The following is a 24,122-nucleotide window of genomic DNA, read 5'->3' as shown; positions in this document are numbered from 1 at the left end:
ATATCCAAACTATATCTATGATATCCTATGGAATGCTATTTTGATCTTGTCGGATATTCAGATGCCGATTACATAGGATGCTCCTTAGACAGGAAAAGTACGTCATGTGTTGCCACATTTATTGGACCTTGCATTATCACATGAGGTTCAAAGAAGCAGAATTCAGTTGCCCTTTCAACAGCAGAAGCCGAATATATTGCAACAGGACTGGTACATACTCAATTATTATGGCTTAAGCAACAGTTATGTGATTATGGTATTAACGTAGGTTGTATTCCTATTTTATGCGACAACACGAGTGCTATTATAATTTCCAAAAACCCTGCGCAGCACTCGCGGACTAAGCACATTGAAATTAGACACCATTTTATACGTGACCATGTTGAAAAAGGGAATATAAAACTCGAATTTTGTAGTACTGAAAAATAATGGGAAGACATTTTGAAAAATAACTCGGTTTATAGAAATTTATTTATCGTATATATTCTGTCTTTATTTAAGTCATTATGGTCCATACAAACTTATTCTCTTAACAAATTAAGATACACCAAATCTTTTATGCACCAATTTTTATCCAAAATCTTTTCCATATTCTTTTTGTGCCAAATTTCGTCCAAAATTTTTTTTTGACATATTTGCCATATACATCCATCTTTTGTTTTCTAAAACTTAACATAAATCATTTACCAAATTAGTTTCCTAATTTGTGTAGACATCTAACTCTAACCCTACCCTAGATTCCTACCTATAACTACCCCCTAAACCGTGTGCCTTGGTCAATATCACCACTTGCTTTTTGCTTTTAACTTTACCAAACTTATACTCAATCTCCATCATCATCATTCCTCTCTCAACCATGTCCCATCCACATGCAAACACTCGTTCCTCCACCCGAAACCAACACCAACCACGACCATGCAATCAACCATAAGCACCATCATCCCATCAACCCGTTTCCTCTACCTTCACTCCAACAACCCAACATCCATCATCACCTTCCTCTTTGTTTCATGGCCGGATGAGTCGGTTTCTGAGGGAAAAAGGCGCCGGTTAAATAAGGGGAAGAATAAGGTTGTAGCAGAAGATATTGAGGAAGATAGTGAACCCGAGGTTGTTGTTCGGGATGGAATTTCAAGGACTCTGTTTCGAGAGCCTTCAAAGAGCGTAACCAAAGCCGGATTACATCGTGTTCGAATAACCAAGAACGAAAGCAGCTTGGTTTCTCGTGTTTTACAATACTATATTCATGGTGGAAGGTACTATCCCATATCTTGGTTGTCTAATATTCCGTCTTTAAAATTCTTTGTGGATTTTATTGATTTCCAAGGGTGGAATGATGTTAGTCGGTTCTCCGATCCCACTTGTGGGAAATAATCTGTATACTTCCCTTATTATTAAAGGATTATAACGAATTTAATGATGACGATCACTAGTCATAAAATAAAATACATAAACAAAAGTAAAAGATTCATAAATAACCTTCGGTCCTAGCAAATACGGCCTAAGAACAATATCAAAATTGATATTCGCCTATTAGTTACACCCAAGACGATATGAGATATGCCCTTTGATAATGCTAGAATCAATCTAAATTTTCTGTAAAAATTTAGGTTGTTTTTTGTGTTTTTCTGATGAGGGAGGAGGCTAGGTTAAAAGAGAATTAGAGTAGAATAATGATCACCCTTTCCTTCTTATTGTAACCGAAATATGGGAGTGAATTAGGGAGATATAATCTTCCCTAATTCGGCCCACATAACCGAAATAAGGAGTATGGTCTCCTTATTTTTGGTTATTTCAAAAATGTATAAAATGTGTTAAATTGTCATCTCGTGAGTATCGAACCCATGACCTCTTGGTTTGTGTACCCTCACTATTACCACTATGACACATTCATCTTGTTGATATTAAATATAACTGATTATATTTAATTACGAATTAACAGATTAATTCGTCCAAGCTAACATTACATACATTTAATTAAATATAACTTATTATATTCAATTTATGAATTGTGATTAATCGTCTCAACTAATATTATTTAATCTTCATTAAATAATTGTCTCATCAACACATTGACTAATTGTTTAGTCATATAAGGCATCAATGTGATTATATTTCTATAACCACATCTCTCAAACACATCCTATAGGTGTGACCTTTAGGGACCAGTTGATCACCGCTATCTGTATGATAATAACGTCAAACTTTCTAGCAAGCCAACCGTTATTAGGTAATCGTTAATCAACTGATTAAAATATGAAGTATACCCTTGTGAACCTGTAAGAGATTTACAAATGTTATCACACTAATTTGTGGAGGACACAAGCTCCAACAAACTCCCACTTGTCCTCACAAGTGTATGTGCGATAACCGATTCTCATATCCTAAAATTTCTCCCACTCAATGTAAAAAACTTTGCAAATCCGTATTCACAAAGGTCGTATTTTACAAGCGATCATTATCAAGAGTGGTTTCCCCGACTAGAGAGTAACTTAACTGATAAACGAATCAACATTCGAGCATGGCCATGCATTTCAGTTACAACTCCTCGAGTGGCCCTGAGAAATAACTATACCTGATAAGGGTTGGATATTTTCCTCAACTCGAATCCTGTAGATGTAAGCACAATATGACATGACCCAGAAAAAAACTACTTGGCCTCCAGTTACGGCAGACCGTGAGAAAGAAACCAAAGTCACCCAAAAACTGCCTTAATCTCAAGAGACAATCGATAGTCAAAAGAATCGACTCTAGGAACACAATGGATGTCCTATCCACGACCTGGCACCGAATGTTTTTAAACATTTAGGACTCCATTACGTTGTCACAAAAAATTTTGTCCTACGAGGTATCGTTATAATCTCGTATTTGTGAACGATCAGTCAACCGTTTGACTTATGACTCGTTGAACCCACCATCAATCGACTGCACAATATAATAGCCAGAGTTATCAGCTCTTTAAGGCGATTACGGACCAAACAAAATATAATGTAATTCAGTTCACTTTGTGGCGTTCAATGTTGTCAGTACAATCCACATGAAAAACAAAATATTATATTAAAACGATGAAGTTATAAATAGTATATGAAAAAGATAACGTATTGAATTCATAATCAACTACTATAACTCAGATACACGTTTAATTCTCATGAAAATAACGTGCCCTCCATGCTTATCATATTTCAATGGCTCAGTAGTAGAATCTGCTACAACTTCCTGTTTGGAACTATTCCAGCAAACCGCAGCACCATTAAGAGTCAAAACGAATCTAGACTGAGATTTCTAATCATCTCGATCCGTTTGGAAGCTAGCATCTGCGCAACCGATTGCGCATAGCTTAGTATCGCCTCCATAAGTCAATACCCTATCCTTAGTCCTCCGTAGGTACTTGAGGATATTTTTAACAGCTATCCAGTGTGTTTCACCTGGATTCTTTTGGTACCGACTCGTCATACTCAATGCATATGACACGTCTGGACGTGTGCATATCATGGCATACATGATTGATCCTATTGCAGATACATAAGGAACACGACTCATGCGCTCAATCCCTTCAGGCGTCGTGGGTGACTGAGACTTGCTCAACTGCATCCCAGACGTCATTGGAAGGTTCCCCTTCTTGGAGTTGGTCATGCTGAACCTCTCAAGAATATTATCCAAAAAAGACTCCTGACTTAGTGATAACATCCGTCGTGATCTATCTCGGTAGATACGGATTCCCAAAATGCATTGTGCCTCACCCAGATCTTTCATCTGGAAAGGGTTCTTCAACCATTGTTTAACCGAAGATAGGAGAGGAATGTCATTCCCAATCAAGAGTATGTCATCAACATATAATATCAAGAATACAATCTTGCTCCCACTCGACTTGATATATAAGCATGGTTCTTCGACCGATCGAGTGAAACCATAGTCTTTTATCACCTGGTCGAAACGATGATTCTAACTCCGAGAAGCTTGCTTAAGTCCATAAATGGAACGCTTAAGCTTGCATACTTTCTTAGGATGTTCAGGATCTATGAAACCTTCGGGTTGCACCATGTACAACTCTTCCTCCAAATAACCGTTTAAGAAGGCGGTTTTCACATCCATTTGCCAAATTTCATAGTCATGAAATGCGGCAATCGCTAAGATTATCCGAATGGAACGTAACATAACTTCGGGTGCAAAAATTTCATCATAATGCAATCCGTGCAATTGAGTGAAACCTTTTGCCACAAGTCGTGCCTTATAGGTATCTGGTTGCGCGTCTACAGAATGCTTTATTTTATAAAGCCATTTACACTGTAGAGGTTTTACCTTATTAGGTAAATCAACTAGATCCCATACGTTATTCTCATACATGGAGTCCATCTCGGATTGCATGGCTTCGAGCCATAGCTTTGAGTCGGAACAGGCCATAGCACCTTTATAGGTAGCGGGTTCATTACTCTTAAGGAGTAAAACGTCATTCTCCTCGACCATACCAATGTATCTGTCCGGACGATTAGAGACTCTACCCGACCTCCTAGGTTCCTCAGGAATATGAACCGTGTCATCAGTTGGAGGAACAACTTCCTCCATCCGTTCCTCGGTTGTTGGTTCTGGAATCTCCGACAGCTCGAAGGTTCTATTACTCGTCTTGTTCTCGAGAAATTCTTTCTCTAAGAACGTCGCACTAGTCGCAACAAAAACTCGATGTTCGGTAGGCGAATAGAAGTAATGACCAAATATTCCTTTTGGATAACCTATCAAGTATGTCTTGACCGATTGCGGGCCGAGCTTATCCTCGTGTCTCCACTTGATATAAGCCTCGTAGCCCCAAACCCGAATAAAGGACAAGTTAGGGACCGTTCCCTTCCACATTTCATATGGAGTCTTGTCGACAGCTTTAGTCGGACTTCGGTTAAGTATAAGAGGAGCTGACAAAAGAGCAAAACCCCATAATGAATCAGGCACTACCGTGTGACTCATCATGGATCGAACCATATCAAGTAAGGTTCAATTTCTCCGTTCAGACACACCATTTAATTGAGGTGTTCCAGGTGGAGTTAACTGCAAAACGATTCCACAATCTTTAAGGTGTTGATCAAACTCATTTGAAAGATATTCGCCACCCCGATCTGAATGGAGTGCTTTAACCTTTCTACCCAGTTCTTTTTCAACCCTGTTCTGGTATTCCTTGAATTTCTCAAAGGACTCACTTTTATGCTTCATTAAGTAGACATATCCGTATCTACTCAAATCGTCCGTGAAAGTGATAAAATATCTATAGCCATCTCTAGCGGTAATTGACATAGGTCCACAAACATCAGTATGTATGAGTCCTAATAGGTCACTAGCGCGCATTCCAACACCTTTGAAGGAAATTCGAGTCATTTTGCAAATGAGGCATGATTCACACGTGCCATATGTAGAAAATTCGAATGCGGGAATAGTCCCATTATCGACGAGTTTCTTCACGCGTTTCTCATTTATGTGTCCCATTCGACAATGCCATAGATAGGTTTGATGTTTGTCACCAACCTTTATTTTCTTATTATTCACGTGTAATACTTCTGTGGTTTGGTCTAAGATATAAATTCCATTCATGGAAACTGCTTTGCCATAAATCATTTCATTGAAAGAGAAAATACAGCTATTATCCTTTATTGAAAATGCAAAACCGTCTTTAGCAAGTACGGAAACAGAAATAATGTTCTTAGACAAACTGGGTACATAGTAACAGTTATTTAAAAATAACTCAAAACCACTAGGGAGTTGGATTACATATGTTCCCTTCGAGACAGCAGCAACTCGTGCTCCATTCCCGACACGCAGGTCCACATCACCTTTTTCGAGAGGTATGATGTTCTTTAGGCCCTGCAAATGATTACTGATGCGATCCCGCTAAGTGTTCACAAATTAAGATGTGGTCGTTGGTCACGGTCGAATCAAAACACAATTTATAGCTTAACAAGCAACTCTACAATTAGTAAAGAGGCAAGTAAAGGTCGGATCCCAAGGGACGGGAGTTGAAATGAGATTTCTATTGTAACTAGTGGTGTCTAAGGGGTGTCACAAATTGGGTTGATGTAGAAGGTTACTAAACTAGAATAACAATGAAAATAAACAAGCAAGATGAATAAAAAGTGGTGTAAACAATTGATTAAAGGCACTAGGGTGTCATGGGATCATAGGGGAATCATGGGATATGATCATACAAACATGTTCTCAAATTATAAGCAAGCAATTATTGTTGTGATGGATTGAGTTGGGTTATATCTTACAATCCTAGGAAAGTTTGGGTCCCGGAGCCGAATCGATTAGATTGTACAACACCTACAAGTCGACTTAATCTTCCCTACTCAACAACATGCATGGTCTAATGAGACTCGAGTTGGGTTATGTCTTACAAGTCTCATTGAAAATATAGGAGATGATAGTAAATGCAAGGATTCATAGGCTTAGCATTTCATCAAATATAACATGTGCATGAGTTGAGATCAAAACAAGCAAGCAAATAAAACATGAAAGCATATTAATTTAAGCATGAATCATTCCCCATGTTGGTTTCCCTAATCACCCATTAACCCTAGCTAAGAGACTACTCACTCATTATCATGTTGATCATGCTAGCAAGGTTGTCAATCATACTAACAATATGAAACATGATGAATAAATGAAAGTAATTAACAATAATTAAAAAGGGATTAAGAGATTATACCTACTAATGATTCCAATAATAAAGCAAGAATAATAGAAGTACTTGAATGCTAGATTGAGAGGTTGTCAATCTCCCAATAATAACCCAAATAATCTTCAATTACCCAAAATAAAGGATGAACAAAAGAGAGATTAAAGAACTAAAACTTGTATTAAAACTTGATTAATACTTGATTACAATATTGAAGAGAGATTTGATTGATATTAACTACACTAATTATTGATAAGAAGAACATGCTCCTCTAATTAGCCTAATGGGGTATTTATAGTGAAAATTAGGGAGGATGCATTAGGGTTAACTAAGGGCTAAACTAGTAATTACACTTTTTAAGTTGAGCAAGGAGGACCCGGTATTTTTCGAGAGAAGGGCTTCTCTTTTCGTAGCTTGAAGAAGACAATCCGTGCTGTGAAGAAATCCGGGCGGAATAAGGTCGGGACGGACGGATTTGGGCGGTGGAATCCGAGCGGATTTCGAGGAATCCGGACGGATTGTTGAGGGGAATCCGAGCGGATTCGGCGTGGGACACTCGGATTGTGCGAGAGGCCGGACGGGCGGATTGTTGACAATCCGCTCGGACCCAAAATCAAAGATAGTAACTTCTTCTTTTCTTCCCTTTTCTTCATAAATTCCTTGGGGATTTCCTTGGGGACTCAAGGATCTTTCCTCAACATTGCTCTTCTACTATGATATGTACAAAGGCCTTCTAATCTTGTCTCTCCTTGATGCTTGGTCATTGAATTCGATCAATTTAGTCTTGTTTTGCCATGAAAATGCAAGATTCTTACTCCTTTCCTACCAAGGGATCAAAATCTCAAAGAATATGCAAAACAAAGAACTAAAGATAAGAAATGACCCAAATAAGCACTAAAAAGCATGGAAACAAGGCTAAAAAGGGGGCTAAATATGCGCCAATTATGGTCACATCAAATATCCCCAAACCGAACCTTTGCTCGTCCCGAGTAAAGAGGTGACAAAGACTAGGACCAATACTAACCTATCCTAATAATATAGCCGATATGAGACAATTAGCGGGTCTCACTCCGCCCCTTCAACTCACAACAAGACAACCATGAGGTAGGATGCCTTCTTGCAAGGTAAGGTGGGTCTTGCCAAAATGGCGACACATCCAAACATTAAGCACACAAAAACACATAATGGATGCATCTACAAAAAGAATAGCCACTCCCTCATCAAGTGGCGGAAATTATCTACAAGGGAAGCAATTCAAGGGTACACAATCCTTCATAGATGCAATTTGTTCAAACTACTAAGCCTAGAAGGATACCAATAAATCACCTCCAAGTTGTGTCAAGCTAGGGTACCTTTGTCCTCAATCGTTAAATGCTTTTGTCAAGAGTAGACTCCCTATGGTGTTAGAAACACTGGAGGATCGCGGAATTCCCCTTCTTGCCTAGACAAGAAGAAGGGTCGTCCCCTCTCTACCATGCACAAAAATGGATACGAATGATAAAGGGATCAATAGATATTTGAGTTTCACTTTTGGGAGTTTGCTTTTGTTTTTGTTTTTCCCCCCCAATTTCTTGTGGCATTTGACATTTGAGAACACTTTCTTTGCCATTTCTTTTGATTTTTGGCATTTCAATACTTGACAACTTTTTTGCATTTCTTTTTGAACATTTTCAAAGTCACCCCAATTAGTAACGAGGGTGCCTTGTATTTGAAGCTTAGGAGTTCTATTTTTGCTCCTCTTTTCATTTGATGCATTTTTGCAAACTTTCTTTCACTTTTCATTTCATTGAACTCAAATTGATTTCTTTTTGTGCCCATTCCCTTTTGTTGACAAAATGTATGGTAGAACATGGATGATGGATGTATGGGTGCATGGTTTCAAGGGTCACCTTGGAATAAACGGTAGCCAAGGAGTTATCACACCACAAGGTACTCTTGACTCGGCCTTAAACCATGGGTCAAAGGATACTAGCATGACACATCCTAGGGTGTTTTACAAGTATTCTAACAAGCAAAGTCTTAAGGAGAAAATGTTGGAATATGTGTCCTCCGACAATAATGCGATCACGACTGTTGATCATGATGATCACATGTTTAAGTCTCATTAAAATGAATACAATTGGGAAGTAATATTGTTACTGTCAACTGGTCAACATATATCGGTAATGATTGGCTGACTAGAGTTTGACATTACACGTGTGTGTGTGACGGTGGTGATGATCAGTTGACCCCCTAGGTCATACCTAAAGGGCAACACTCTTAATTGATTATTTAATTAATCGTATAATGTTACGAGTTAATTAAATTACTTGAAAATTGACGGACGATTTTGGAAGTAAAATTTACGTATCATATTGAAATGTGATTAAATGAGATACGGTCTGAGTAATTAAATTGTATAATTATTCGGATGAAATAGATTGTTTAATGTAACAATTAAATTGAATGAATTGTTATAAATACAAACAGTTGTGATTTATAAATTGGTAAAAATTTTTGGCATAAGTAATTATGAAATTACTAAGTCGATTTTTGTATGTGACGTATTTTTATTAATACGTTGATTTTTAATAAGTTAAAAATTACATAACAAATATATGTGACATGTGACATGTAACATATAGACAATTGACAAAAATAATATGGACACCATATTATGTAAAGTGCCGAAAATAAGAGGAGGAATAGACTTAATATTGTGTTTATATTTTAATAAGAAAACATAATGATTAAAGAGTAGTCTAGCCATGCAAGCCTATGAACTTTGTTAAGAGCAACAAATTCATGCATTGGCTCCCCAAAACCCCTCCTCTTACCCGGTTTTGAGAAGGCAAAAGCCATCATGGCTTTTGTTTTATTTTTGCCTAATAATATACAAAATGTGGTATATTGTTATTCATTCCATTCCATCATCAAATATAGAGATTTCTAGTGAGATAAAATCCTCTCTTTCTCTCTTACATAAACCGAAATAATACAAGTGTTCAATATTATTTTGGTTCAATTTTCTACTAAGAATTAATATTATAACTAGTATTTGTAATATTAATTTAATTAAGAGGAGCCTTGGGTATTATACATAGGGAGAGATCTTACACTTAGATCTTTGTTCTTCCATTGGAAAAGCTCAAGAACAAGAAGAGAAAGGTGATCTCTCTTGTGCCCTTATAACCGAAATTTACCATGTAAGGACATGATTTCTCCTCTATTTATTTTATTGTTTGCATGCATAAGATCCGTTTCAATTTATGACAAATTAATTAGACATATACGAGTATGTTAATATGTATATGAATCTACATTTCCTTCAATTGGTATCAGAGCCACGGTTGTTTGCATGCAAATTGGTTAAAAGTTTTTCCGAGTTATATGAATAACAAAATAAAACTTGTAAAATTTGTGTTATTATGATATATCACGAAATTATTACATGCATGTTAATATTTCTGGTCCTAAAGTGTTTTAGGATTTTTTGGTTAATTTTTCGGATTTTTATTGTTCATAATTTACAATAATGGCATTTAAATGTGATTTTATGAGTAAAAATGTCATTTTTGGTCGAAAATTAGCTATACTTCGAATTTTAAGTTGGTTTTTGGATATGTTGTCACACATATTATTTTGAGATAACCTGTAAATTTTCATAAGTTTTGCACTTGTTATGCTCGAAAAATGAATTTTTTCATTATTAAATTCGGATTTAAGAGAAAAATAGGTTAATATGAGTTAAATTTCGAATCTGGTCATAGAAAATTTATATGTTGTCACATGCAATTTTACAAGATGTGTGTAAAATAATTGGCTATAAAGAAGTCTTTTAGCTGAATTTTTGAAGAAAAATGGCATAAATAGTGACATTATTAATGAAAATTAATAAAATATAATCTATGACTTAGGAAAAACGTCTAATGTTGCATTTTATTATATTTTTCAGATCTAAAATTGAAAAGTTAATGAAAATAATTTTTCCATGTTTTTATGATTATTTTATTAAATATCGATAAACCGCAACATTGTTTTTCCGGAAAATTTTCGAAATTTTTAACCTAAGATTTTGAACATTATGAGTGTCATGGAATTTTTCCAGAATGTTCATGAATTTAAATTTCAAATTTTGAATTTATTTGAAATTTTGTGATTTATTTGAAGTTTAATAGCTTATTTTGTTAATTTTGGTCCATTTATGAACAAATTTGTAAATAAAAGTTAATTATTGTCAAATTATTAGTGAAGACTATATTTTGAGTTCTAAGAGGTTAGGGTAATTAACTTATGCATAAATATGAGTTTATGCATTTTTGTGATTATAAAATGTTGAAATCACGCAAATCCGTAAAAACCGAGTAATATACGATATTGGCTAATTAAAAGGCGATTTAGCATAAAAAATTGAGCATGTTCATACATATTATAATGCTGCATTTTTCTTATGATTGTCATAATTTTAATTTATGTAATTTTGAATTATGTAATTTTACTTAGTATGGCCTTAGTTTTTTTTTTAATTGATATTTCCCGAAATGTATGGGAATATCGATTCGGTTGTAATTTTTATTGTGATCTCGTATCACCGTTTTGTAATTTAATAGATTTATTTTATTTTAGTTACAAATGTATAATAGGAAATTATGTAATTTATTATGTAATTTTATTCATTCCGAAGTTCAAGGGACCAATGGAGTTGGTTTCCGAATATGTAATAGATTAATAGTTTTTCTATTTTAGGAAAGGCCATACTAGGATTTTTCTTTATGCTTGCATTTTATTTTATGTCACATGCATCGCTAAATCGCCATAACTAAACATGCATTGTTATTTTATCGAGTTTATCGACCGTGTCAATTCGAATTATCGTAGTTCACCGCTTTAGTTCACTTAAAACGTGATAGATAATAAATTGACATGACCTCTCGCTAAAACAACTAATTGAGACATAGCCTTACCAAATAGTAGAAACCATGAAAACCTATTTCGCGAGGGAGTGCACTCGGCTACCCCGGGGTACAAACCTTGTTACGTAGGGGAAGTGGGTGATAAATGTCTAATCCACCGAATTCATGTTGATGAGGGTTTCATCGGCTACCCCGTGCCTAAATTAATATGGGTTTGGATAATGGACACATTTATTCGAAATTTGGATTGAACTCAACAAAAGTAATTGATAAGGGTTTCATCGGCTACCCCGTGCCCTTGTTGATGTGTTTTGGGCTATAGATAAATATTAGAGTAATTTTATCGACCAAGAGTTCTAAAAGTAGAATCGATTAAAAAGTTAATCCACCAAGTTATATTGATGAGGGTTTCATCGGCTACCCCGTGCCTAAGTCGATATGAATTTGGGTCTTGGAATCATTTATCTAGTTGGGTAGAGGGTCACTAGAAAAATGCATATAACTTGTTTAAATCATACATTTTTACGAGTATAATTAAAACGACATTTGTTTTACTCCTTATTTTTGTTTTGTAGACCACTTCTTATTCATAACAAATGGCAACACCAACTCCTAATGCTACACCACTCGCTACTTCATCATGGCTCCGATCCTTTATGGATCGATGTAAACTTGAAAAGAATGGGTCAAATTTCTCCGAGTGGGATGCCCAACTCAAATTAGCCGCCGAAGGTGACGACAAGCTTCGTTACCTCACCGAGGCCTCTCCACCCGAGCCCTCCACTAGGTCCACCGCGGCCACTAGGGAAGCCTATGAGGCTTACCAAAAGGAGTCCGCCGCAATGAAAAATGTCTTAATATTTGCGATGGAGGCGGAACTCCAAAGGAGAGCCTTCAAAATGGGCAATGCTAATGAGATTTACTCCAAACTTGTGACCATGTTTTCACAAACTCCGCGGATCGTCCAATATGAGGCGGCCGCGGCATTCTTTGATCTCGACTTCAAAGAGGGCCAAAAGGTTAGCCCTCATGTGCTCAAACTCATGGAGCTTGTCGAGACCTTGAAAATTCAAAAGGTTGAAATCCCCAAAGAACTCATCGTAGATAGGATTCTACACTCCTTGTCTAAGGTTAAGGCATATGTGCAATTCCGGGTGAATTTCAATATGCAAGACAAGGATGTGTCTCTTGAGGAGTTGCACAAGTTACTTGTGCAAGCCGAGAGGGACATGGGGTTAAATGTGAACCCTCCCAAGGATGTGCTTAACATAAGCACAAAGAGTAAGGGGAAGTTCAAGAAGAATGGGAGAAAGGGCAAGAAGCAAGCTCCCACATTCACCAAAGCTAAGTCTTGTGAAGCTAGCACCTCCAAAGTCAAGAAGGGTCCTCTTGATAAGTGCCATTATTGTAATGGCATGGGACATTGGAAAAGGAATTGTTCCAAGTACCTTGGTGATATCAAAGCTGGAAAGATCACTCCAAAGAGGTAAATGACTAACCTTCTTTTATGTTTCTAAATTCAACTATGGTATTATGATGCAAAGTTGTGATAATGTATCTCCCTTTTTATTGTAAATAGGGCCTCCACCAAGCAAAGACAAGGGAAAAGAAAAACAAGCATGATAAACCATGGAGAAGCTAAGGATAGCTTTTATGGAGCCTTGTTTTTCATTGTCTTATTTTAAGTTATGTTTAGAATTTTTAGAACTTTAAGTTTCCGTGTTCGACATGGAAAGGTATTTTGGATAATGGTTTGTATTTTGGATGATAGTGACTTGGTTTGCAACCCAAGTCACCCGTTTTATCATTTATCCTTTATGTTCTAAAATTTCATCTTTAAATGCTTGCGTTTTGAAACATAAGATTATTCACTAAAAGTGATCTAATAGACAATTATAATGACGGGTTTCATTATATGTCCACATGCTTAAGGCTTGTGTATGATCATTTATAAAGTGACTATGAGTCTATGAACTCTCTTAAAGGTATGTCAACCACCAAGTACACATATGAAATCAATAACAATTAGTCAACCTATGAGGTAGTTCTCCTTATACTTCAACATCATTAATTTGTGTCTCATATGCTATCTTTGAATGCTTAGTGTATTCATTCTAAAGATAGAGTGGGAGAAAAATGAGGACACGACACACAAGACAAGATTAAGATTGTGTACTTGTGTATATGAAGATCTACACAAGAGAGAATGATTTGAATGAAGGTATATCTAATTACATGGTGTACCCAATAGATGAGATCTATGGTCTCAAGTTAGTTCTATATGACTAAAGAGACCAAGTGTAGTAATAAGAGAATTTTCTTTTAAGATAACTACACGAGGAGACCAAAAGAAGTTTTGGATGAAAATGACTAATGTAAAGTCTTAACAAGTTTTTGACTATGTTCTATATGATAATTTTTGACCAAATAGTTTCAATCATGAGTTTTACTTAAGAGCCTAATTGAAACATAGTAACATACTAGTTATGATCAATAGCCAACGTTTTAACCACGCAAATGTCATTGTTTAACCTCGCTATGAAATGGTTAAACCTCCTTCCGAAAGGGTATTCCGAAGGACCTATTCTAAATATTATTTGTATTTGAATAATGACATTGCTACACATCATTATGACATGAGTGTGTTAGATATTTAAAATCTCTTTCCGTAAGGTTGAGATGAGACCACTTCAAAATAGGCATTTTGAAAGGATATGATGGGAACATATATCCCAGTAACTTGGCAAGGCAATTTATATTTATATTCTTGACAAATTTTGATTGAGAAGTCAATTTCGAAATATGTAGAATTGAGTGGGAGTTAGGAAATTCTCATGTGCAGACATGGAATTTAGTGGGAGCTATCATCCTTGAATGTGAAAAACCCATTACTCATTAAAGAATGACGAGCTAATACCTTCTTTCATAAAGAAGCTTTTGAGTTTTCAATTCTGGATGAAAATGGACAATGATGAATCCAATTACATCATGGGATGTTGGATTAGTATTAAGAGATACACATCATATCAACATTCACATAGGCTATTCATATAGATGAAAATGGAATTACCATTAGCAGTCATGGTCGTTCATTGAACCTATGAACAGTTGATCTCATGATTATTAGTAACTAATGTTTCCGCCATTAGAATAATCATATACATGTCCAATCATAAATCATATGCATAAGAGCATGATGATAGACTTAGTGAGCCAAAATAGAAACGTCATGAATTCTCAAGCGGGGATCCGATGAGCGATTTCGAGTGTTTGACGGAATGTTCTATTGTGTATCAAGAGGTTGCACATATTGTAGAAAATCCGAGCACATATGAGGATTTATGAGAATCCCAAATCTTTCAAGCCTAGAAAGAGAAATGAGAAGTTTTGGAAAGATACTTGGTTTAATAAGAGGTTATTCAAAACAATATTTCCTAATAAAGCTAGGACTTGTGAAAAGTACCAAGCCAATAATCTTGTCAATTGTTACAAGATTCTACAAAACATATACCTAGTGCATTGTGTGTGGATGGAATACTTGATCGGTACAAGTTATATTATTCATCGCAAATTCGTTCGTTATGAGATGAGCAATGAGAAAGTTCTTTCAAGTTAAAGAACCAAAACCAAGGTCAAGAACCTTAATGTGTACTTGGTAAGATTCATGCTATGAGAACATGAATGTGAAGGAAATTGCAAGTGCAAGAAGTTTGAACACATGGACACATGGGATGTTAAACTTCTATTGCAATCAATAAGTGTTTACACTTATGATAAACATCACAAGGTTGTAATATGATATTGACTACCCGAGTGTGATGTCGACATTTGTCGTTTGAGTTATTATTAACTCACTTGGTACATTGTTATATCCAAACGGGTTGTGGAGACAATTGAACCCCGTTAAAGTGAACATGGATTAACATTGTTTTTGCCCATAGTTACTTATATGAGGTGACGTCTCGAAGTGACTAGAGTGTGATGCGATTGATGGCAAGTTCAAGTGCCATAGAGTCATGTGAGATGACTAGTCGATCACATAGGCGGCGGAATATTAGGAACATTTTGTCGGGCCTAATGGCCGCTTATAGAGTTCTGCAAATTTATATAGCCTGGTCGTGGCGAGAGCTACTATAGTATTCAAATGAGTCGATTCTTTTGACTAAAGACTATTCGCCTAAGATGGCACGTTTGATTAACTTTGATTTGTGTTACTACGACCTTCGTAAATGGGGTCAAATGGGCATATTTTGGGTTATGATGGTGTGGCTAGTCGAAGGGAATGAGTGCGATAGGAATTGTCCACCCCTAGTCAGGGTTATAACAATATCTCGGGGCCACTCGAGGAGTAATGAATTGGAAAATGCGTGGCCACGCTCGGAAGGTATCCAGTGGATAAATCCGGTCAATCTTACTCCTTATTCTCCGGATCGAGGAAACCACTCTCGATATGATCACTTGCAAACGACCTGAAAGACACCTTGCATTGAGTGGGAGATAGTAATAGGACAAGAGAATTGGTGACGCACACTTGTCGAGGACAAGTGGGAGATTGTTGGAATATGTGTCCTCCGACAATAATGCGATCACGACTGTTGATCATGATGATCACATGTTTAAGTCTCATTAAAATGAATACAATTGGGAAGTAATATTGTTACTGTATGAGTCAACATATATCGGTAATGATTGGTGACTAGAGTTTGACATTATTTGTCGTGTGACGTGGTGATCATTGACCCCCTAGGTCATACCTAAAGGGCAACACTCTTAATTGATTATTTAATTAATCGTATAATGTTACGAGTTAATTAAATTACTTGAAAATTGACGGACGATTTTGGAAGTAAAATTTACGTATCATATTGAAATGTGATTAAATGAGATACGGTCCGAGTAATCAAATTGTATAATTACTCGGATGAAATAGATTGTTTAATGTAACAATTAAATTGAATGAATTGTTATAAATACAAACAGTTGTGATTTATAAATTGGTAAAAATTTTTGGCATAAGTAATTATGAAATTACTAAGTCGATTTTTGTATGTGACGTATTTTTATTAATACGTTGATTTTTAATAAGTTAAAAATTACATAACAAATATATGTGACATGTGACATGTAACATATAGACAATTGACAAAAATAATATGGACACCATATTATGTAAAGTGCCGAAAATAAGAGGAGGAATAGACTTAATATTGTGTTTATATTTTAATAAGAAAACATAATGATTAAAGAGTAGTCTAGCCATGCAAGCCTATGAACTTTGTTAAGAGCAACAAATTCATGCATTGGCTCCCCAAAACCCCTCCTCTTACCCGGTTTTGAGAAGGCAAAAGCCATCATGGCTTTTGTTTTATTTTTGCCTAATAATATACAAAATGTGGTATATTGTTATTCATTCCATTTCATCATCAAATATAGAGATTTCTAGTGAGATAAAATCCTCTCTTTCTCTCTTACATAAACCGAAATAATACAAGTGTTCAATATTATTTTGGTTCAATTTTCTACTAAGAATTAATATTATAACTAGTATTTGTAATATTAATTTAATTAAGAGGAGCCTTGGGTATTATACATAGGGAGAGATCTTACACTTAGATCTTTGTTCTTCCATTGGAAAAGCTCAAGAACAAGAAGAGAAAGGTGATCTCTCTTGTGCCCTTATAACCGAAATTTACCATGTAAGGACATGATTTCTCCTCTATTTATTTTATTGTTTGCATGCATAAGATCCGTTTCAATTTATGACAAATTAATTAGACATATACGAGTATGTTAATATGTATATGAATCTACATTTCCTTCAGAAAAAGCATCTCCTAGGGCCTATATACACTTGTCAAGCTTCCCAAGTAGACGGTTTCACAAAATTTTCTAACATGCAAACTACATGCCATGATGCAACTAACATATAAATATCCTAATGCAAATGATTCTACCAACTAATATGACATATAAACTAAATGCAAGTCCTAGATTCACATTGTTATACCGCATCAATCAAAATACAGCCACATAGTCATTAACATAAAGAGGAAAAAGGAGATTGGAAAGATCATACCATGCGGTCTTCAATATCCTCATGTCTCGGATGTGGCGTAGTCAATCAATGTGAACAAGGATAAAACAAACACAATATATACAAGACAATATATACAAAGGAAATGAACTTGTTTTTGGGTTTTTCAATTTTTTCAATTTTTATGGGTTTTTTTTAATAAGAGTTAAATGTTAGAATTCTCATCCCCACACTAATATGGGCATTGTCCTCAAAGGCCAAAATGATGGAAATTATGCAAAGATGATGCATGATTTCTATACTAAATGCAATCTATACTAAGCTACACTACATGATGCATGGTTTTTGTTATGACGGAGAGGATAATTTAGATTACCTCCCGTTGCGTATGCATTAACTTCCCCAAACCGAGTAAGACACTATTGCTAATGTCCAAGGATGGGTATAGTTTATGCACACACTATGCTATGCATGAAACTAATTTGTCATTTTGGATTTTACAAATGGGAACAATAGAATAAGAACACCTTAATGGTACCGAGGTGTGAGTCCTTTGATGGGGCTAGGACTACTCCAACAATGATCACAATTAAATAAAATACAAAGAGATATAGACAAACCATGGGAGTGTAGGAGTCTCCAAGGCTTGCTAGTCTTCCATCATGCTATCATCATCACCACTTCCCTCATGAGAAGTGGTCACATTGCCACTTTTCTTGTCATTTGCTTCTTCACTTTCTTCCTCATCTTGCTCATCATCATCTTCACCATTTCTTTCTCCATCTTCACTTGCTTCTTCCTCAATATTATCATCAACTTCTTCATCATTTCCAACAACCTCATTGTTTCCCACCACGTCCCTAGATGCACCCGGAAATAAGACTTCTCTATCCGCCCAACTAGGCAAAGGACAAGATGGATCAAGGAGTCCTTGCCTAGCTAGATGTAGGAGGGGTGGATATTGAGCCAAATACGCATTTTTCCGATCTTCATGGGCTTGCTTGTGCATCGCTTGCATGAGAAGAGTCACATAGTCTTTCCCAATTTCAATTCCTTCCGGCTTAAACTCTTCATACTTAAAGGGGTAAGGTGGTATGACAATGGAAGAGGAGGGGGGTTTCAAGATCACCCTTTTGTTGTTGAATGATATACTCGGCTTCTTCGGAAAGGGGAAGTAGATAATTGGTCCGGTGGACGCTTAGGCGACAAATCTTCGAGGGCAAGGTGAACGATCTAGCTTCACTAGTTAACCATCCATATTTAGTGTCAAGGGGGTTATGGGCAACCCACTTGAACTTGTGAATCATAATATGCATATCAATAAGATGGCCACCTTTCTTTGCTTTGTACTTCTTATCCTTATTGAAATTAGGATCAAAGTGCTTAGCTAGAACCGTGACTAGGCCGCCATTGACAATAACGGTCGTGCCCTTCTTCCCACTATCAACATTGAGCCATCTATCAACCAATAGCCTCAAAGAATTGTAAGGCTTGGTGTGAATTCTTCCGATATTCAAAGCCGATTCAAGGAGAATAAAATCGAGTCTTGTGAAATGATTGGTGTCTTTCCTAGCAATTATGGTATTTCCCACAACCTTGTGCCATACTCTTATGCCCGGATGATGGACCAAAAGAGCACGACATGCATGAAAATCCTCAAATTTCTTCCCGGAGATTGCCTCCCAAAGAGGCTCGGGGTTATACTTTCCATAATGCTTAAGGTAACTCGATTCATCACTAAGACCCAAAATTTCACCTAATTCCGTAAAGGTAATGCGACTACTAACATTAGCTAGACGAAACTCAAAATTTTCTCTATTCTCAACTTTGGTGACTTTCAAAGAACTTAAAAATTCCAAGATAAGGGAGGGGTATGTCAATTCCTTTGTTTCAAACAATTTCTTCAACCCCATGGCTTTGAAAAAGGCTTTTGTTTGTTCAAGAACACCCAATTTTTCCAAGGCATCTTTACATATGAATTTGGTGGATTGAATAGATTTCATAGCAAACTTGACAAAGGTATTTCTATGGGTATCGGAAATAAAAGTTACCTCCGGATAATGCAAAAGTTGATTAATTACCGGAGTAGAAGATGTTGATGGTCCCATAGAAGGTTGTTGTTGTTGCACTTCCAAGTTTGGTGTTGCCACCACCATAGCCAAAGCTTTCTTTGTTTGAAGAGCCTTTTGCCTTTGTGAGAGTGCCTTAGCCTTTGGTGCCTTTGTTGCTCCCTTAGTCCTTGCCATTGATGAGCTTAACCAAGAAAAGAGTGAAAAATCTTCAATTTGTAGTATGCCCAAATCGATTTGAAGGTGAAAGGCTTTGCCTTTATGAAAACAAAAATCGACTCAAAGGTTGAAGATTTTGTTCTTGGTTTTGATTTTTGTTGAAGAAGGAGTGATTAATTTGTTGTTGGAAGGATGGTTTGATATGATTTTGGTGAATGTTGTTGAGGGTTTTTGTTCTTATGATGGAGAGGATGAGGGTTTTGATGTTGTGGGTAGTGTTTATGAATGAATGAATGAAGGTGGGAGGGGTTATAAAGAGACCGAAAATTTCAAAATTGCAGGGGCAATCCGTGCGGATTAGGCTCAATCCGTGCGGATTCTGCTTCTTCTACCTTTGCAAAAACTCGCCTAAAGACGGGCGGATTTGGTACAATCCGCTCGGATTTGCTGAACATGGGACGGGCGGATTTGCTCAAGGACGGACGGATTTCTGTCCAGAGAAATTTGCTTGTTTTCCTCAGCTGCAAAGACGGGCGTCTTTCTCACAAGACGGACGGATTCCTCAAGACGGGCGGATTTTCAGAAATCTGCTCAGATTCTTTAACAGTCAAGAAAATTTCAAAATTCAGCTCAGTTCAAGACGGGCGTCTTTTCTGCAGGATGCTCGGATTACATAAGACGGGCGGATTCTTGGGAATCCGCTCGGATTCTTCCTCTGTGTACACGGATTCAGTTCCACCCGTGCACAGCGCATTCCCTTTATCATTCTTCCATTCTTTCTTTCAAGTCTTGTGTTCTTCATTGTGGGGGCACTACTAAGGCATGGATAGCCTAGGCAATTGCCATCCCCACACTAAGGTAAAACACTACACATCAATTGAAATTGTTAGTCCCTCCCTCACTTCTCTCTTACATGACAATTATTTTGATCAAAGTAAATAAAAATCCAAAGATGACAAGAATGCAATACAAGAATTGAAATGTAAGTTAGGGAGTTAGAAATATTTACAAGTGGTGGTTTAGGGAGGACTCCACCAAACTCTCATTCTTGATGAGATGTCAAGGGGGCATGTTCAAGGTGTTGTTGATGTTGCTCAACACCTTGAAGAAGTAATCAAAAGCTTGTTCATTACTATGGTAGAGGTCCTCAATAGACCGTGGCCTTTGTTGTTGATCATGATCGATGGCATGTCCAATGTAGGGATTAAAAATCCCTTCAAATTCGTCATCCCAAAGACCACAAACTTCATTGAGTTGATCATTGAAAATCTCTTGCTTAGATGGAGACAACTCTCCCAATTTCTTCTCTTGGCCAATGAGGCCATCCTCTTATTCCTTGGTTGATTTTGATGAGCTTTTCAAGCTCTCCTTGTCACAATTTACTTGCTCTTTGAATGGAGCATCTTCAACTTTCTTCTTCCATTTGAGTTCCGATTTCTTCCTTTCATCTTTTCGGCTATAATGATCAATCATGAAACATGGCTCATGCAAACGAGGAGCTCTCATAGTCTTGTCAAGATTAAAAGTTATGCTTTCATCTCCCACTTCTAGAGTGAGCTCTCCATGTTTCACATCAATCACCGCACCGGCGGTGTGTAGGAAAGGTCTTCCTAGGATGATTGGAATGTTGGAATCTTCCTCCATATCAACAATGACAAAGTCCACCGGGATGAAAAACTTCGCAATTCGCACGGGGACATCTTCCCATATCCCTAACGGTGTCTTCGTCGATCTATCGGCCATTTGGAGTGTGATGTTGGTGCATTTAAGTTCTCCCATCCCCAACCTTTTACTTACCGAGTATGGCATGACACTCACACTAGCCCCTAGATCACATAAGGCTTTGTTGATCGTCGTGTCGCCAATGGTACACGGTATTGAGAAGCTTCCCGGATCCTTTAACTTTGGAGGTGAACTCCCTTGAAGTATTGCACTACTCACCTTAGTGAAGGCGATAGTCTCAAGCTTCCGGATCGACTTCTTCTTTGTGAGGATATCTTTCATGTACTTTGCATAGGCTGGAACGTGATTGATTAATTCCGTGAAAGGAATTGAGACTTCTAAATTCTTCACAATTTCCATGAATTTTCCAAGTTGATCATCAAATTTGGGCTTGGCTTGACGACTTGGAAAAGGAAGTCTAATCACAATGGGCTCCTTCTCTTTGGCCTTGTCTTCATTTTTCTTTGAACTTTCTTCTTTTGATGATTCTCCATCTTTGGAGTTTTGCACAATTTCTTCCTTTTCACTAGCTTCCACAACTTCATCCTCAACTTGCTTCTTCGGTGCTTCATACCTTGTACCACTTCTCAAGTGAATGGCACTAACCGTTTCATGTCTAGGGGGATTACTTTGAGGTGGTAATTGCCCCTTTTGTCTTTGTGAGCTTGAAGATGCTAGTTGAGTCAATTGTGTTTCCAACATCTTGGTGTGAGCTAGAATGTTGTTGATGGTGGTTTCTTTTGCTTGGCTATCTTTTTGCATTTGGGTGAAGAATTCTTGTTGATTCTTTTGCATTTGGAGGACCGCTTTTTGGACATCAAAACCTTGGTCATTTTGGTGATTGTATGGATTTTGATTTTGGTAACCTTGGTTTTGATTGTAAAAGGGTCTTTGATTTTGGTTTCTCATGGGTGGTGGAGTGTATGTTGTTTGAGGGTTTTGAACATTTTGGCTTTTGTATGAGAGATTTGGATGGAACTTGGTGTTTTCATTGTAAAAATTTGAATAAGGGGTACCACTTTTATATGCTTGGAAAGCATTCACTTGTTCGGTTGTTCCCCTACACTCACTTGGATCATGACCCAAAGTTCCACAATTCTCACATATCCCACTTGGGATTGATGAGGATGCCGTCATGGCATTGACATGATGCTTCGATGATTTTGCGTTTTCCTCAAGTCTAGCCATAGCTTGTTCAAACTTCAAGTTGATTGTGTCAATGTGAGCACTAAGTTGAGCACCCAATTGAGTAACGGAGTCCACTTCATACTTTCCTCCTCTAGTAGCCTTGCGAGGCCTACTATATTGTGAGTTATGGACCGCCATTTCCTCAATCTTGTTCCATGTTTGATTGTCATCAACTTCGGTGAACATTCCATTTGATCCCATATTGAGAATGTTCCTAGAATCTTCATATAAACCATCCCAAAATTGTTGCACCAAAAACCATTCGCTAAGTCCATGGTGAGGACATGAGCGACAAATTCCTTTAAACCGCTCCCAAGCTTCATACAAAGACTCTTCATCCCTTTGCTTAAAACCCGTAATTTGAGCTCTTAGCATGTTGGTCTTTTCCGGTGGGTAGAATTTTTTGTAGAAAGCTAGAGCCAACTTCTTCCAAGAATCTATTCCAAGGGTGGCCTTATCAAGGCCCTTCAACCATTGCTTTGCGGTGCCGATTAAGGAAAAAGGAAATAAGACCCATCTAATTTGGTCTTGAGTCATGCCCGTTTGAGAGATAGCATCACAATAATCGCAAAAGGTTTCCATATGAGAATGAGGGTCCTCACTAGGCATCCCCCCAAATTGGCTCCTCTCAACTAGTTGGATGAAGGCGGACTTGGCAATAAAATTTCCGGTGAGATGTTGCGGTGTAGGAGTACCATTTGGTAGATTCTCCTCGGTGGGTACGGAGTGTGACGAGAATTTTGGCATTGTAGGTGGATTTTGTGGGGTATTGTCTAATGGGTTTTCTTCTCCTTATATTGCGAAAGGATTGACAAACTCACTAGTGGGTTGAACAACTTCACTAACACCTCTCAAATTCCTCCTAACAAGTCTCCTATTGTTCGTCAAGGTTCTTTCGATTTCACGGTCAAAAGGTAACAAATCACTTTGTAACCTTCTAGACATGCAAAATATCAAACAACTCAAAAACAATTAGAACAAACCTTGAGGAGTTTTACTCCCTCAAGGTGAAGAAAGACACAACTAATAACAATAAAAAGAAATCTAAGTCAAACAAACACCGTCTCCGGCAACGGCGCCATTTTTGATGCGATCCCGCTAAGTGTTCACAAATTAAGATGTGGTCGTTGGTCACGGTCGAATCAAAACACAATATATAGCTTAACAAGCAACTCTACAATTAGTAAAGAGGCAAGTAAAGGTCGGATCCCAAGGGACGGGAGTTTAAATGAGATTTCTATTGTAACTAGTGGTGTCTAAGGGGTGTCACAAATTGGGTTGATGTAGAAGGTTACTAAACTAGAATAACAATGAAAATAAACAAGCAAGATGAATAAAAAGGGGTGTAAACAATTGATTAAAGGCACTAGGGTGTCATGGGATCATAGGGGAATCATGGGATA

The 24,122-nt window shown here is 37.1% G+C and overlaps 1 non-coding gene across 1 annotated transcript; it reads left to right on the top strand.

Moving 5' to 3' along the window:
* The first annotated feature begins 22,987 nt into the window (after nt 1–22,987).
* LOC141597679 (small nucleolar RNA R71) lies at nt 22,988–23,094 on the top strand. The gene has a single exon (XR_012522901.1). It is a non-coding gene; the product is annotated as a small nucleolar RNA R71 (small nucleolar RNA).
* Nucleotides 23,095–24,122: the final 1,028 nt, after the last annotated feature.

The sequence above is a fragment of the Silene latifolia genome, chromosome 8 (genome assembly GCF_048544455.1).
Source record: "Silene latifolia isolate original U9 population chromosome 8, ASM4854445v1, whole genome shotgun sequence".
NCBI classification, from domain to species: domain Eukaryota; kingdom Viridiplantae; phylum Streptophyta; class Magnoliopsida; order Caryophyllales; family Caryophyllaceae; genus Silene; species Silene latifolia.
Note: the sequence above shows the minus strand (reverse complement) of the source record. Positions and strands in the feature narration are given on the sequence as shown.